This window comes from Pseudophryne corroboree, chromosome 5 (assembly GCF_028390025.1).
Source record: "Pseudophryne corroboree isolate aPseCor3 chromosome 5, aPseCor3.hap2, whole genome shotgun sequence".
Classification (NCBI taxonomy): Eukaryota; Metazoa; Chordata; class Amphibia; order Anura; family Myobatrachidae; genus Pseudophryne; species Pseudophryne corroboree.
In genome coordinates this window covers 672,940,896-672,954,299 of record NC_086448.1, presented here as the reverse complement: position 1 = coordinate 672,954,299, position 13,404 = coordinate 672,940,896, and positions in this window count along the sequence as shown.

Here is a 13,404-nt window from a genome sequence, read left to right as displayed (position 1 = left end):
ATGTGAATGAACAACTTATCGACCCGTGCAACAGTTGAGGCACACTGTAACACCATACACCACACAGTGTATCTTTGTTTGCTTTTTCAGTCTGGGGTTGCGAGACATCCGCAGGGAACAATATTAGAGATGTGCACTTGAAATTTTTCGGGTTTTGGTTTTGGGTTCGGTTCCGCGGCCGTGTTTTGGGTTCGACCGCGTTTTGGCAAAACCTCACCGAATTTTTTTTGTCGGATTCGGGTGTGTTTTGGATTCGGGTGTTTTTTTCAAAAAATACTAAAAAACAGCTTAAATCATAGAATTTGGGGGTCATTTTGATCCCAAAGTATTATTAACCTCAAAAACCATAATTTCCACTCATTTTCAGTCTATTCTGAACACCTCACACCTCACAATATTATTTTTAGTCCTAAAATTTGCACCGAGGTCGCTGGATGACTAAGCTAAGCGACCCTAGTGGCCGACACAAACACCTGGCCCATCTAGGAGTGGCACTGCAGTGTCACGCAGGATGGCCCTTCCAAAAAACACTCCCCAAACAGCACATGACGCAAAGAAAAAAAGAGGCGCAATGAGGTAGCTGTGTGAGTAAGATAAGCGACCCTAGTGGCCGACACAAACACCTGGCCCATCTAGGAGTGGCACTGCAGTGTCACGCAGGATGGCCCTTCCAAAAAACACTCCCCAAACAGCACATGACGCAAAGAAAAAAAGAGGCGCAATGAGGTAGCTGTGTGAGTAAGATAAGCGACCCTAGTGGCCGACACAAACACCTGGCCCATCTAGGAGTGGCACTGCAGTGTCACGCAGGATGGCCCTTCCAAAAAACACTCCCCAAACAGCACATGACGCAAAGAAAAAAAGAGGCGCAATGAGGTAGCTGTGTGAGTAAGATAAGCGACCCTAGTGGCCGACACAAACACCGGGCCCATCTAGGAGTGGCACTGCAGTGTCACGCAGGATGGCCCTTCCAAAAAACACTCCCCAAACAGCACATGACGCAAAGAAAAAAAGAGGCGCAATGAGGTAGCTGTGTGAGTAAGATAAGCGACCCTAGTGGCCGACACAAACACCTGGCCCATCTAGGAGTGGCACTGCAGTGTCACGCAGGATGGCCCTTCCAAAAAACACTCCCCAAACAGCACATGACGCAAAGAAAAAAAGAGGCGCAATGAGGTAGCTGTGTGAGTAAGATAAGCGACCCTAGTGGCCGACACAAACACCTGGCCCATCTAGGAGTGGCACTGCAGTGTCACGCAGGATGGCCCTTCCAAAAAACACTCCCCAAACAGCACATGACGCAAAGACAAAAAGAGGCGCAATGAGGTAGCTGTGTGAGTAAGATAAGCGACCCTAGTGGCCGACACAAACACCTGGCCCATCTAGGAGTGGCACTGCAGTGTCACGCAGGATGGCCCTTCCAAAAAATACTCCCCAAACAGCACATGACGCAAAGAAAAAAAGAGGCGCAATGAGGTAGCTGTGTGAGTAAGATAAGCGACCCTAGTGGCCGACACAAACACCTGGCCCATCTAGGAGTGGCACTGCAGTGTCACGCAGGATGGTCCTTCCAAAAAACACTCCCCAAACAGCACATGACGCAAAGAAAAAAAGAGGCGCAATGAGGTAGCTGTGTGAGTAAGATAAGCGACCCTAGTGGCCGACACAAACACCTGGCCCATCTAGGAGTGGCACTGCAGTGTCACGCAGGATGGCCCTTCCTAAAAACACTCCCCAAACAGCACATGACGCAAAGAAAAAAAGAGACGCAATGAGGTAGCTGTGTGAGTAAGATAAGCGACCCTAGTGGCCGACACAAACACCTGGCCCATCTAGGAGTGGCACTGCAGTGTCACGCAGGATGGCCCTTCCAAAAAACACTCCCCAAACAGCACATGACGCAAAGAAAAATTAAAGAAAAAAGAGGTGCAAGATGGAATTGTCCTTGGGCCCTCCCACCCACCCTTATGTTGTATAAACAGGACATGCACACTTTAACCAACCAATCATTTCAGTGACAGGGTCTGCCACACGACTGTGACTGAAATGACGGGTTGGTTTGGACCCCCCCCAAAAAAGAAGCAATTAATCTCTCCTTGCACAAACTGGCTCTACAGAGGCAAGATGTCCACCTCATCATCATCCTCCGATATATCACCGTGTACATCCCCCTCCTCACAGATTATCAATTCGTCCCCACTGGAATCCACCATCTCAGCTCCCTGTGTACTTTGTGGAGGCAATTGCTGCTGGTCAATGTCTCCACGGAGGAATTGATTATAATTCATTTTAATGAACATCATCTTCTCCACATTTTCTGGAAGTAACCTCGTACGCCGATTGCTGACAAGGTGAGCGGCGGCACTAAACACTCTTTCGGAGTACACACTTGTGGGAGGGCAACTTAGGTAGAATAAAGCCAGTTTGTGCAAGGGCCTCCAAATTGCCTCTTTTTCCTGCCAGTATAAGTACGGACTGTGTGACGTGCCTACTTGGATGCGGTCACTCATATAATCCTCCACCATTCTTTCAATGGGGAGAGAATCATATGCAGTGACAGTAGACGACATGTCCGTAATCGTTGTCAGGTCCTTCAGTCTGGACCAGATGTCAGCATCAGCAGTCGCTCCAGACTGCCCTGCATCACCGCCAGCGGGTGGGCTCGGAATTCTGAGCCTTTTCCTCGCACCCCCAGTTGCGGGAGAATGTGAAGGAGGAGATGTTGACAGGTCGCGTTCCGCTTGACTTGACAATTTTCTCACCAGCAGGTCTTTCAACCCCAGCAGACTTGTGTCTGTCGGAAAGAGAGATCCAAGGTAGGTTTTAAATCTAGGATCGAGCACGGTGGCCAAAATGTAGTGCTCTGATTTCAACAGATTGACCACCCGTGAATCCTTGTTAAGCGAATTAAGGGCTCCATCCACAAGTCCCACATGCCTAGCGGAATCGCTCCGTGTTAGCTCCTCCTTCAATGTCTCCAGCTTCTTCTGCAAAAGCCTGATGAGGGGAATGACCTGACTCAGGCTGGCAGTGTCTGAACTGACTTCACGTGTGGCAAGTTCAAAGGGCAGCAGAACCTTGCACAACGTTGAAATCATTCTCCACTGCGCTTGAGACAGGTGCATTCCACCTCCTATATCGTGCTGAATTGTATAGGCTTGAATGGCCTTTTGCTGCTCCTCCAACCTCTGAAGCATATATAGGGTTGAATTCCACCTCGTTACCACTTCTTGCTTCAGATGATGGCAGGGCAGGTTCAGGCGTTTTTGGTGTTGCTCCAGTCTTTTGTACGTGGTGCCTGTACGCCGAAAGTGTCCCGCAATTCGTCTGGCCACCGACAGCATCTCTTGCACGCCCCTGTCGTTTTTTTAAAAATTCTGCACCACCAAATTCAAGGTATGTGCAAAACATGGGACGTGCTGGAATTTGCCCATATTTAATGCACACACAATATTGCTGGCGTTGTCCGATGCCACAAATCCACAGGAGAGTCCAATTGGGGTAAGCCATTCCGCGATGATCTTCCTCAGTTGCCGTAAGAGGTTTTCAGCTGTGTGCGTATTCTGAAAACCGTTGATACAAAGCGTAGCCTGCCTAGGAAAGAGTTGGCGTTTGCGAGATGCTGCTACTGGTGCCGCCGCTGCTGTTCTTGCGGCGGGAGTCCATACATCTACCCAGTGGGCTGTCACAGTCATATAGTCCTGACCCTGCCCTGCTCCACTTGTCCACATGTCCGTGGTTAAGTGGACATTGGGTGCAACTGCATTTTTTAGGACACTGGTGAGTCTTTTTCTGACGTCCGTGTACATTCTCGGTATCGCCTGCCTAGAGAAGTGGAACCTAGATGGTATTTGGTAACGGGGGCACACTACCTCAAGAAATTGTCTAGTTCCCTGTGAACTAACGGCGGATACCGGACACACGTCTAACACCAACATAGTTGTCAAGGCCTCAGTTATCCGCTTTGCAACAGGATGACTGCTGTGATATTTCATCTTCCTCGCAAAGGACTGTTGGACAGTCAATTGCTTACTGGAAGTAGTACAAGTGGGCTTACGACTTCCCCTCTGGGATGACCATCGACTCCCAGCAGCAACAACAGCAGCGCCAGCAGCAGTAGGCGTTACACGCAAGGATGCATCGGAGGAATCCCAGGCAGGAGAGGAATCGTCAGAATTGCCAGTGACATGGCCTGCAGGACTATTGGCATTCCTGGGGAAGGAGGAAATTGACACTGAGGGAGTTGGTGGGGTGGTTTGCGTGAGCTTGGTTACAAGAAGAAGGGATTTACTGGTCAGTGGACTGCTTCCGCTGTCACCCAAAGTTTTTGAACTTGTCACTGACTTATTATGAATGCACTGCAGGTGACGTATAAGGGAGGATGTTCCGAGGTGGTTAACGTCCTTACCCCTACTTATTACAGCTTGACAAAGGCAACACACGGCTTGACACCTGTTGTCCGCATTTCTGGTGAAATACTTCCACACCGAAGAGCTGATTTTTTTGGTATTTTCACCAGGCATGTCAACGGCCATATTCCTCCCACGGACAACAGGTGTCTCCCCGGGTGCCTGACTTAAACAAACCACCTCACCATCAGAATCCTCCTGGTCGATTTCCTCCCCAGCGCCAGCAACACCCATATCCTCCTCATCCTGGTGTACTTCAACACTGACATCTTCAATCTGACTATCAGGAACTGGACTGCGGGTGCTCCTTCCAGCACTTGCAGGGGGCGTGCAAATGGTGGAAGGCACATGCTCTTCACGTCCAGTGTTGGGAAGGTCAGGCATCGCAACCAACACAATTGGACTCTCCTTGTGGATTTGGGATTTCGAAGAACGCACAGTTCTTTGCGGTGCTACTGCTTTTGCCAGCTTGAGTCTTTTCATTTTTCTAGCAAGAGGCTGAGTGCTTCCATCCTCATGTGAAGCTGAACCACTAGACATGAACATAGGCCAGGGCCTCAGCCGTTCCTTGCCACTCCGTGTGGTAAATGGCATATTGGCAAGTTTACGCTTCTCCTCCGACAATTTTATTTTAGATTTTGGAGTCCTTTTTTTACTGATATTTGGTGTTTTGGATTTTACATGCTCTGTACTATGACATTGGGCATCGGCCTTGGCAGACGACGTTGCTGGCATTTCATCGTCTCGGCCATGACTAGTGGCAGCAGCTTCAGCACGAGGTGGAAGTGGATCTTGATCTTTCCCTAATTTTGGAACCTCAACATTTTTGTTCTCCATATTTTAATAGGCACAACTAAAAGGCACCTCAGGTAAACAATGGAGATGGATGGATACTAGTATACTTATGGATGGACGAGCGACTGCCGACACAGAGGTAGCTACAGCCGTGGACTACCGTACTGTGTCTGCTGCTAATATAGACTGGATGATAATGAGATGAAATCAATATATATATATATATATATAATATCACTAGTACTGCAGCCGGACAGGTATATATATTTATTATGTAATGACTGATGACGGACCTGCTGGACACTGTCAGCTCAGCAGCACCGCAGACTGCTACAGTAAGCTACTATAGTAGTATGTATAAAGAAGAAAGGAAAAAAAAAAAAACCACGGGTAGGTGGTATACAATTATGGATGGACGAGCGACTGCCGACACAGAGGTAGCTACAGCCGTGGACTACCGTACTGTGTCTGCTGCTAATATAGACTGGATGATAATGAGATGAAATCAATATATATATATATATAATATCACTAGTACTGCAGCCGGACAGGTAGATATATTTATTATGTAATGACTGATGACGGACCTGCTGGACACTGTCAGCTCAACAGCACCGCAGACTGCTACAGTAAGCTACTATAGTAGTATGTATAAAGAAGAATGAATAAAAAAAAAACCACGGGTAGGTGGTATACAATTATGGATGGACGAGCGACTGCCGACACAGAGGTAGCTACAGCCGTGGACTACCGTACTGTGTCTGCTGCTAATATAGACTGGATGATAATGAGATGAAATCAATATATATATATATATATAATATCACTAGTACTGCAGCCAGACAGGTATATATATTTATTATGTAATGACTTATGACGGACCTGCTGGACACTGTCAGCTCAGCAGCACCGCAGACTGCTACAGTAAGCTACTATAGTAGTATGTATAAAGAAGAATGAAAAAAAAAAAACCACGGGTAGGTGGTATACAATTATGGATGGACGAGCGACTGCCGACACAGAGGTAGCTACAGCCGTGGACTACCGTACTGTGTCTGCTGCTAATATAGACTGGATGATAATGAGATGAAATCAATATATATATATATAATATCACTAGTACTGCAGCCGGACAGGTATATATATTTATTATGTAATGACTGATGACGGACCTGCTGGACACTGTCAGCTCAGCAGCACCGCAGACTGCTACAGTAAGCTACTATAGTAGTATGTATAAAGAAGAAAGAAAGAAAAAAAACCACGGGTAGGTGGTATACAATATTATATATATATTATATACAATTATATATATATATATATATATATATATATATATTAAACTGGTGGTGATTATTAAACTGGTGGTCAGGTCACTGGTCACACTATCAGCAACTTGCAAGTAGTACTCCTAAGCAGACAATCACAATATATATTATACTGGTGGTCAGTGTGGTCACAATGGCAGTGTGGCACTCTGGCAGCAAAAGTGTGCACTGTACGTTATATGTACTCCTGAGTCCTGCTCTCAGACTCTAACTGCTCCCCACTGTCAGTGTCTCCCCCACAAGTCAGATATACACGTCACACTATCTATCACTTCAGCAAGTAGTAGTACTCCTCCTAATGCTCCCCAAAATTACTACTGTGTCTCTCTCTAGTAGTCTCACTCTCTTCTCTATAAACGGAGAGGACGCCAGCCACGTCCTCTCCCTATGAATCTCAATGCACGTGTGAAAATGGCGGCGACGCGCGGCTCCTTATATAGAATCCGAGTCTCGCGATAGAATCCGAGCCTCGCGAGAATCCGACAGCGGGATGATGACGTTCGGGCGCGCTCGGGTTAACCGAGCAAGGCGGGAAGATCCGAGTCGCTCGGCCCCGTGTAAAAAAAAATGAAGTTCGGGCGGGTTCGGATTCCGAGGAACCGAACCCGCTCATCTCTAAACAATATGTGAATCTGTACGAGTGTGTTAATACATAATTGTTGTGATCACACAGATCAGAATGTCACTTTTCTAACGGTTAAAGTGTGGACAAATAAAAAGTTTTTTTGGGGTAAACTACTAACAGGCATATTGATAATAACTAAATGGACGGTTTATATGGCATAAAGTTTAATGTCAGTAGTTACACCACTTTGTCCCCTTTATCATAAATCTGCGGGAGCAACCGAACGTAAGACTCTATCTACTTAAGAAAAGGTGAAACACAACCACTTTATGTCTCGCAATACAGCTTTATCAAAAACTTTAGATTTCCCTACATGTGACCAGGACGGAGAATGAACCACTCGCCACCGGTCTCTTATACTAAAAGGACTGGAAGTAGAGTAGGAACTATTAATTAAGAAAGAAGAAAACCCTTACAGTCAGCGAAATTTTAGAGTGGATATAATTTACTAAAACTAACACAGGTCCGAATACAATTAGGAGTGTGGACACTAATACTTGTGGGCTCTCACAGCCTAGAAAAAACCCACTTTGGGATCAGAAATTTTTCACCCAATTTAATTGCCAGGCATGATCTCACTGCCGCAATTTTTTGCTGATTACACACAATTTCAGACAAACAATTTCAGATAAATTTAAAAGATACTTAATAAAAGTTATATTTTTAAAAAACACTTAATAAAAGTTATATTTTACTGACAATATCATTTTTCTGTACAGGTGTAAAAATACATCTAAGAGTGCCCCCAAACAAGAGTCTTCTTTTCTTTCCCTATACTGTCTCTCCCTCTCTGTAAATAAATACAGGAACTGAACTGGCAGCAAGTCCATCATCCTCTGAGACCAAAAAGCCACTGAGCTCCTGTGTGATCAATAAGTGTTATCTAGTTTCTGAGGAAGGGGTTCACGATGAGTCACCAGTCCCTTTGTATATGGTAATCAGGTTCAGCCTTGAAGACATCCAAAGGGCTGGCCTGAGTTTCCTGTCCACTGTCCTAATAAGAGTGATTTTAGCTTTTATACATTTTTTTTTTTAAATAAAGTATTTTTATTTCGAAGGAGAGTAGTTTGCATACAGACATTGCATAACAGGAACACATTAAACACGTAATGACATGTCCTCATCGGGGAACAGCATTCACTTTCGACTTATTTTCAAACTTTGTCATTTGCTCATAGGCGCATAGGAATGTACAGTTATATATACCATTATTTTGCATTATCCGTACACTCTAGTATTCATGAAATCACATTATACTTTGTTTTGTTTCCCCCCCCCCCCTCAAATATAACTCTTACGGACAATCCGTCCGAGTAAAACCCTTTAAAAGAGAAGAAAACAATCAGAAACCAAACACAGAGAACCCCAGAAATAAAAAAATTAAAAAAACAAAGAGACAAAAAACATTATGGGGAAGAGGACGCATTGGGGGATACTAGCACTCTAAATCCTACCCTGTCCAGATGGGCACAGAGCCACTCTCTCATTCACAACCCATTGGGTGAGAGGGAAGCCTATGGCCCTAGAAGATCATAACTTGGCAAATCCAGGACCTGTTAGTAACCCTATCACCATTAAGTTGTAGGGTCTGGGACGGAGTATATGGATTCCAGCCATGGAGACCAAATTCTTTCAAATTTAGCGGAGGCATTGTGTTTCATATAAATGTATCGTTCCTTAAAAACAGTGTCGTTTATTAGTGCCTTAAGAGCGGGGAGTGTAGGGCCCTTAGGGGCCATCCATAGCCTCGCAATGCTTACCTTCGCCATTGCACATATGTTGCGAGCATATAGGCCCTCTGGACCAGACACAAAGTCAGAGCTACCCATTCCCAGGATGCAAAATTGCGGAGTAAGCATGGCCTCGTCCACCCCTGTGTTCCCCAGAATCGATCCGACCCCCGCCCAGAAAGCCCGCAGCACCGGACAATCCCAAATGAGGTGCCAAAAAGTACCTGCAGTTATCCCACACTTAGGGCAGTCACCCACACGACCCGTCCCGAATTTGGCCAGTCTGGCCGGGGTCATATATATTCTATGCAAAAGGAAGTATTGTATCTGTTGATACCTGATGGATTTGGTAACCGTGCACGGAGTTTCCAAAGCAAGGGCCCAGTTCTCTTCATCTATGGGGCCCAGATCCTGCTCCCATTTGACACGGAGACGTGTCAAAGGATCTATATGGAGTTTGGCGAGTAGATAACCATAAGCATGGGAAATCATCTTAACTCGACCCAGCATACTTACAAAGGTCTTAATGGGAAATGGTATAATTTTAGGGGGGGAATTGGCGAATTGGGACTGCAAGGCATGTCTGAGCTGGAGGTATCTAAAAAAATAGGAGTTAGGCAAATTAAACTCATCTTTTAGTTGTTGGAAGGATTTGAGCGTATTATCCGTATAAAGGTGATTTATGGAAATCACTGATTTAGGGGCCCAAACTTCCCTCCCCTCGAGCGCATACAGTTCAGGGAGCCATTTAGAATACCAGAGGGGGGTGTCCGGGTCCAATCCATCAAATTTCAAAATAATTTTTAGTGCCTGCCACACCTTCATGGCTTGGTATATAAGAGGAGGGAGGAACCGGGCCAAGCTCCCACTCAGCAACACCTGCAGGGGGGATAAGTCGGGGAAGTAGCATTGGACAAATACCCAGTGTAGAGAAGTGACGCCAGTATCCTGTACCCATGCACTAATATGAGACAGCTGAGCGGCATAGTAGTACATCTGAAAGTTTGGCAAGGCCAGACCTCCGTCGCTGCGCAGCCTGGTGAGAGTGTTCAGTTGTATTCTAGGACGTTTGCTAGCCCATATTAAAGAAGACAGGACACTATTCAATTTTCTAAAGAAGGATGGATGAATATATACAGGGGATTGCAGAACCACATATAGAATCTTAGGTAGTATTATAATTTTTACGAGGCTGACCCTGCCAGATACAGTCAATGGAAGCTTACACCAAGTCTTGGATTTACGAGTAATTTGTTGCATGATCGGATCAAGGTTCAAAGGTGTAAAGTCAGAGGGGTCATTGGTTACCTGAATCCCAAGATATTTAAATTTCGCCGTCCAACATAGCGGTAGGGAGATTTTAGGAGCAGCAGGGGGGGGGGGGGGGGGCAATCACAGGCATAATAGAGGACTTAGACCAGTTAATATGAAGGCCTGAATATACACCGAACTCCTCAATCAATTGCAACACTGTAGGCATAGACCTGGTGTAATCCTGCAGAAACAACAGCATGTCGTCAGCGTAAAGGGCAATCCTATCCTCACGAGGGCCGGTATGAATGCCCACCACGCCTGGGTGGGACCTTATTAGACAGGCCAAGGGTTCGATGGCCAGGGAAAACAAGGTTGGGGACAGAGGACATCCCTGCCTGGTCCCGCGAAACAGGCGGAACGAGGGAGAGATATAGCCATTCACTGAGATCCTGGCAGTCGGGTGCTGATAAAGCAATTTAATCCATTTTATAAAATTAGGCCCGAAACCCATAGCTGTCATGACCTCCCATAGATAGGACCACTCGATACTGTCAAATGCCTTGGCGGCATCCAGTGAGACCACTACCGAGTCAGAGGGGAAGTCATATGGGATTTGTAAAATGGTATATAATCTACGTAGGTTAATAGAAGTGGACATCCCTGGCATAAAGCCGGTCTGGTCGGAGTGGATAATGGAAGTAATTACGGTGTTGAGTCGAACTGCTAAAATCTTTGCCAGGATCTTAGCGTCAGTGGGAATCAATGATATCGGTCTATAGGATTCTGGGGATCTAGGGTCTTTTCCGGGCTTCGGGATCACTATAATAATCGCCTCCGCCATAGAGGGGGGAAGTTGATCATTAACAAAAATATCAGAATACAGGGCGTGAAGCCTAGGACCGAAGAAATCAATGTGGGTCTTGTATACCTCTGAGGGGATGCCGTCATAGCCCGGTGCCTTGCCGCTGGGAGACAAGCCAATAGCCGCCGTTACCTCTTCCAGAGTTAAGGGTGCCTCCAGCATCTCAGAGGCCTCCGGGGGGAGTGTGGGTAGGGGAATATTACTTAAATAAGCGGAGAGGTCTGATGTCGAGTCTACCAGTTGTGAACTGTAGACCTCAGCATAGTAGGAGCGGAATAGCTGCGCAATTTCCGGCGTGGTGTTCACAAGGGCGCCATCGCTACCGGTCATCTGAGCAATTGTAGAACCTGGGCGGTCACTGTGCACCAATCGAGCCAACAGGCCACCTGGCCTATCGCCCTGCATGTAAATATTAGTAGCCTGAAATAGAAGCGAGCGCGAGTTTTTATCAGACAGATGAGCCACCCATGCCGACTGGGCCGCCAGCCAGCGTACCTTCAGCGCAGGGGTGCCATCCACCAAGTATCTAGATTCCAAATCCCTGGCGTCACTCTCAAGGGCTCGCTCTCTCTCCCTGCAGGACATTTTGAGGGCAGAAATACGTCTAATATACGTTCCCCTTAGGAATGCCTTAAATGAATCCCAAACCACTGTTCCGGGGGCCGAGCCTACATTGTCAGTAAAGTATCCCTCCCACTGAGTCACCTGGTCAGAGCAGTCACCTATTTGCAGCAGCCAGGAAGGATACAGTTTCCAATAAGATTGACCCCTCTGGCTCACCATAGCGAGAGTCAACACCATAGGGGAGTGATCAGATATACCCCGGGCCTCGTATTGGACGTCAACCACCCTAGGGAGAAGAACGGGGGAGAGTAGGGTCAGATCGATCCTGGAGAACGAACCATGCGTGCCAGAGAAGCATGAAAACTGTCTAGTCGTAGGGTGCCGAGCTCTCCACACATCCACCCACTGCAAATTATTCAGAAAATCAGCAAATTTAGTAGGACTAGAGCGAACCCCAGCAGCCTGCGGAGAGCGCCATCTGTCTAAAGCTAAATTCATGACATTGTTAAAGTCACCCAAGCAGATTACCGGGGTGTCCGGAGAGGAGGCTATGAATGAAGCGGCCTGCTGTAGTACATCGTACGAGAATGGGGGGGGGGGATATAAACCGCCAGTATGTAGTAGGGTTGGGAACTTAGGCCCTCATTCCGAGTCGTTCGCTCGGTATTTTTCATCGCATCGCAGTGAAATTCCGCTTAGTGCGCAAGCGCAATATTCGCACTGCGACTGCGCCAAGTATCTTTGCTATGAAGATAGTATTTTTACTCACGGCTTTTTCATCGCTCCGGCGATCGTAATGTGATTGACAGGAAATGGGTGTTACTGGGCGGAAACACGGCGTTTTATGGGCGTGTGGCTGAAAACGCTACCGTTTCCAGAAAAAACGCAGGAGTGGCCGGAGAAACGGGGGAGTGGTTAGGCGAACGCTGGGTGTGTTTGTGACGTCAAACCAGGAACGACAAGCACTGAACTGATCGCACAGGCAGAGTAAGTGTGGAGCTACTCTAAAACTGCTAAGTAGTTTGTGATCGCAATATTGCGAATACATCGGTCGCAATTTTAAGATGCTAAGATACACTCCCAGTAGGCGGCGGCTTAGCGTGTGTAACTCTGCTAAATTCGCCTTGCGACCGATCAACTCGGAATGAGGGCCTTAGTCTACATTCAAGGAACACAAATCGACCGTATTTGTCAGTCTTGACCAATACCAGCTCAAATTGGACCGATTTCTTTATCAGGATTGACACACCCCTGGAGGAAGAGGAGTGAGAAGCGTGATAGGCCCAGCCCACCCAGGGTCTTCTAAGTGACAGTAACCTATTCCCCTCCAAGTGAGTCTCGCAGAGACATGCAACATCCGGGCCATATTTCCGAAGTGTAGTTAATACTAAGGAACGCTTTATCTTATTATTTAAACCTCGAACATTCCATGTCAGAAATTTCAAATTAGCCATAGATCTGGTAATATTCTATGTAGTAACCTAAAGATACAGTCCAGCGAATATTCCTGGAAATTGTTAGTGAGGGTAATAACAGTGCTATACTACTCAATCCCTGATTCTTAATCGACAGTATCCAATGCATCAGACATACTTCCCACATCAAAATGAATGTACTCCAAAACAAATTTAAGCATGAGAAAAATAACAAACTATAGAAAGAAAAAACTTGTGTAAGGCACAGCAACAAGCTGTTCGCTGAACTCTCCCCCCCTCCCCGTATACCACCCCTAACTTCGGCATACTTAAATCCCAAACTATCGTTTCTATCTCTCAAGGGCTAAATACTAAACAAAACCCTTAACCAAAGTCAAGCGATCAAGAGAAAGAAAAGAAAA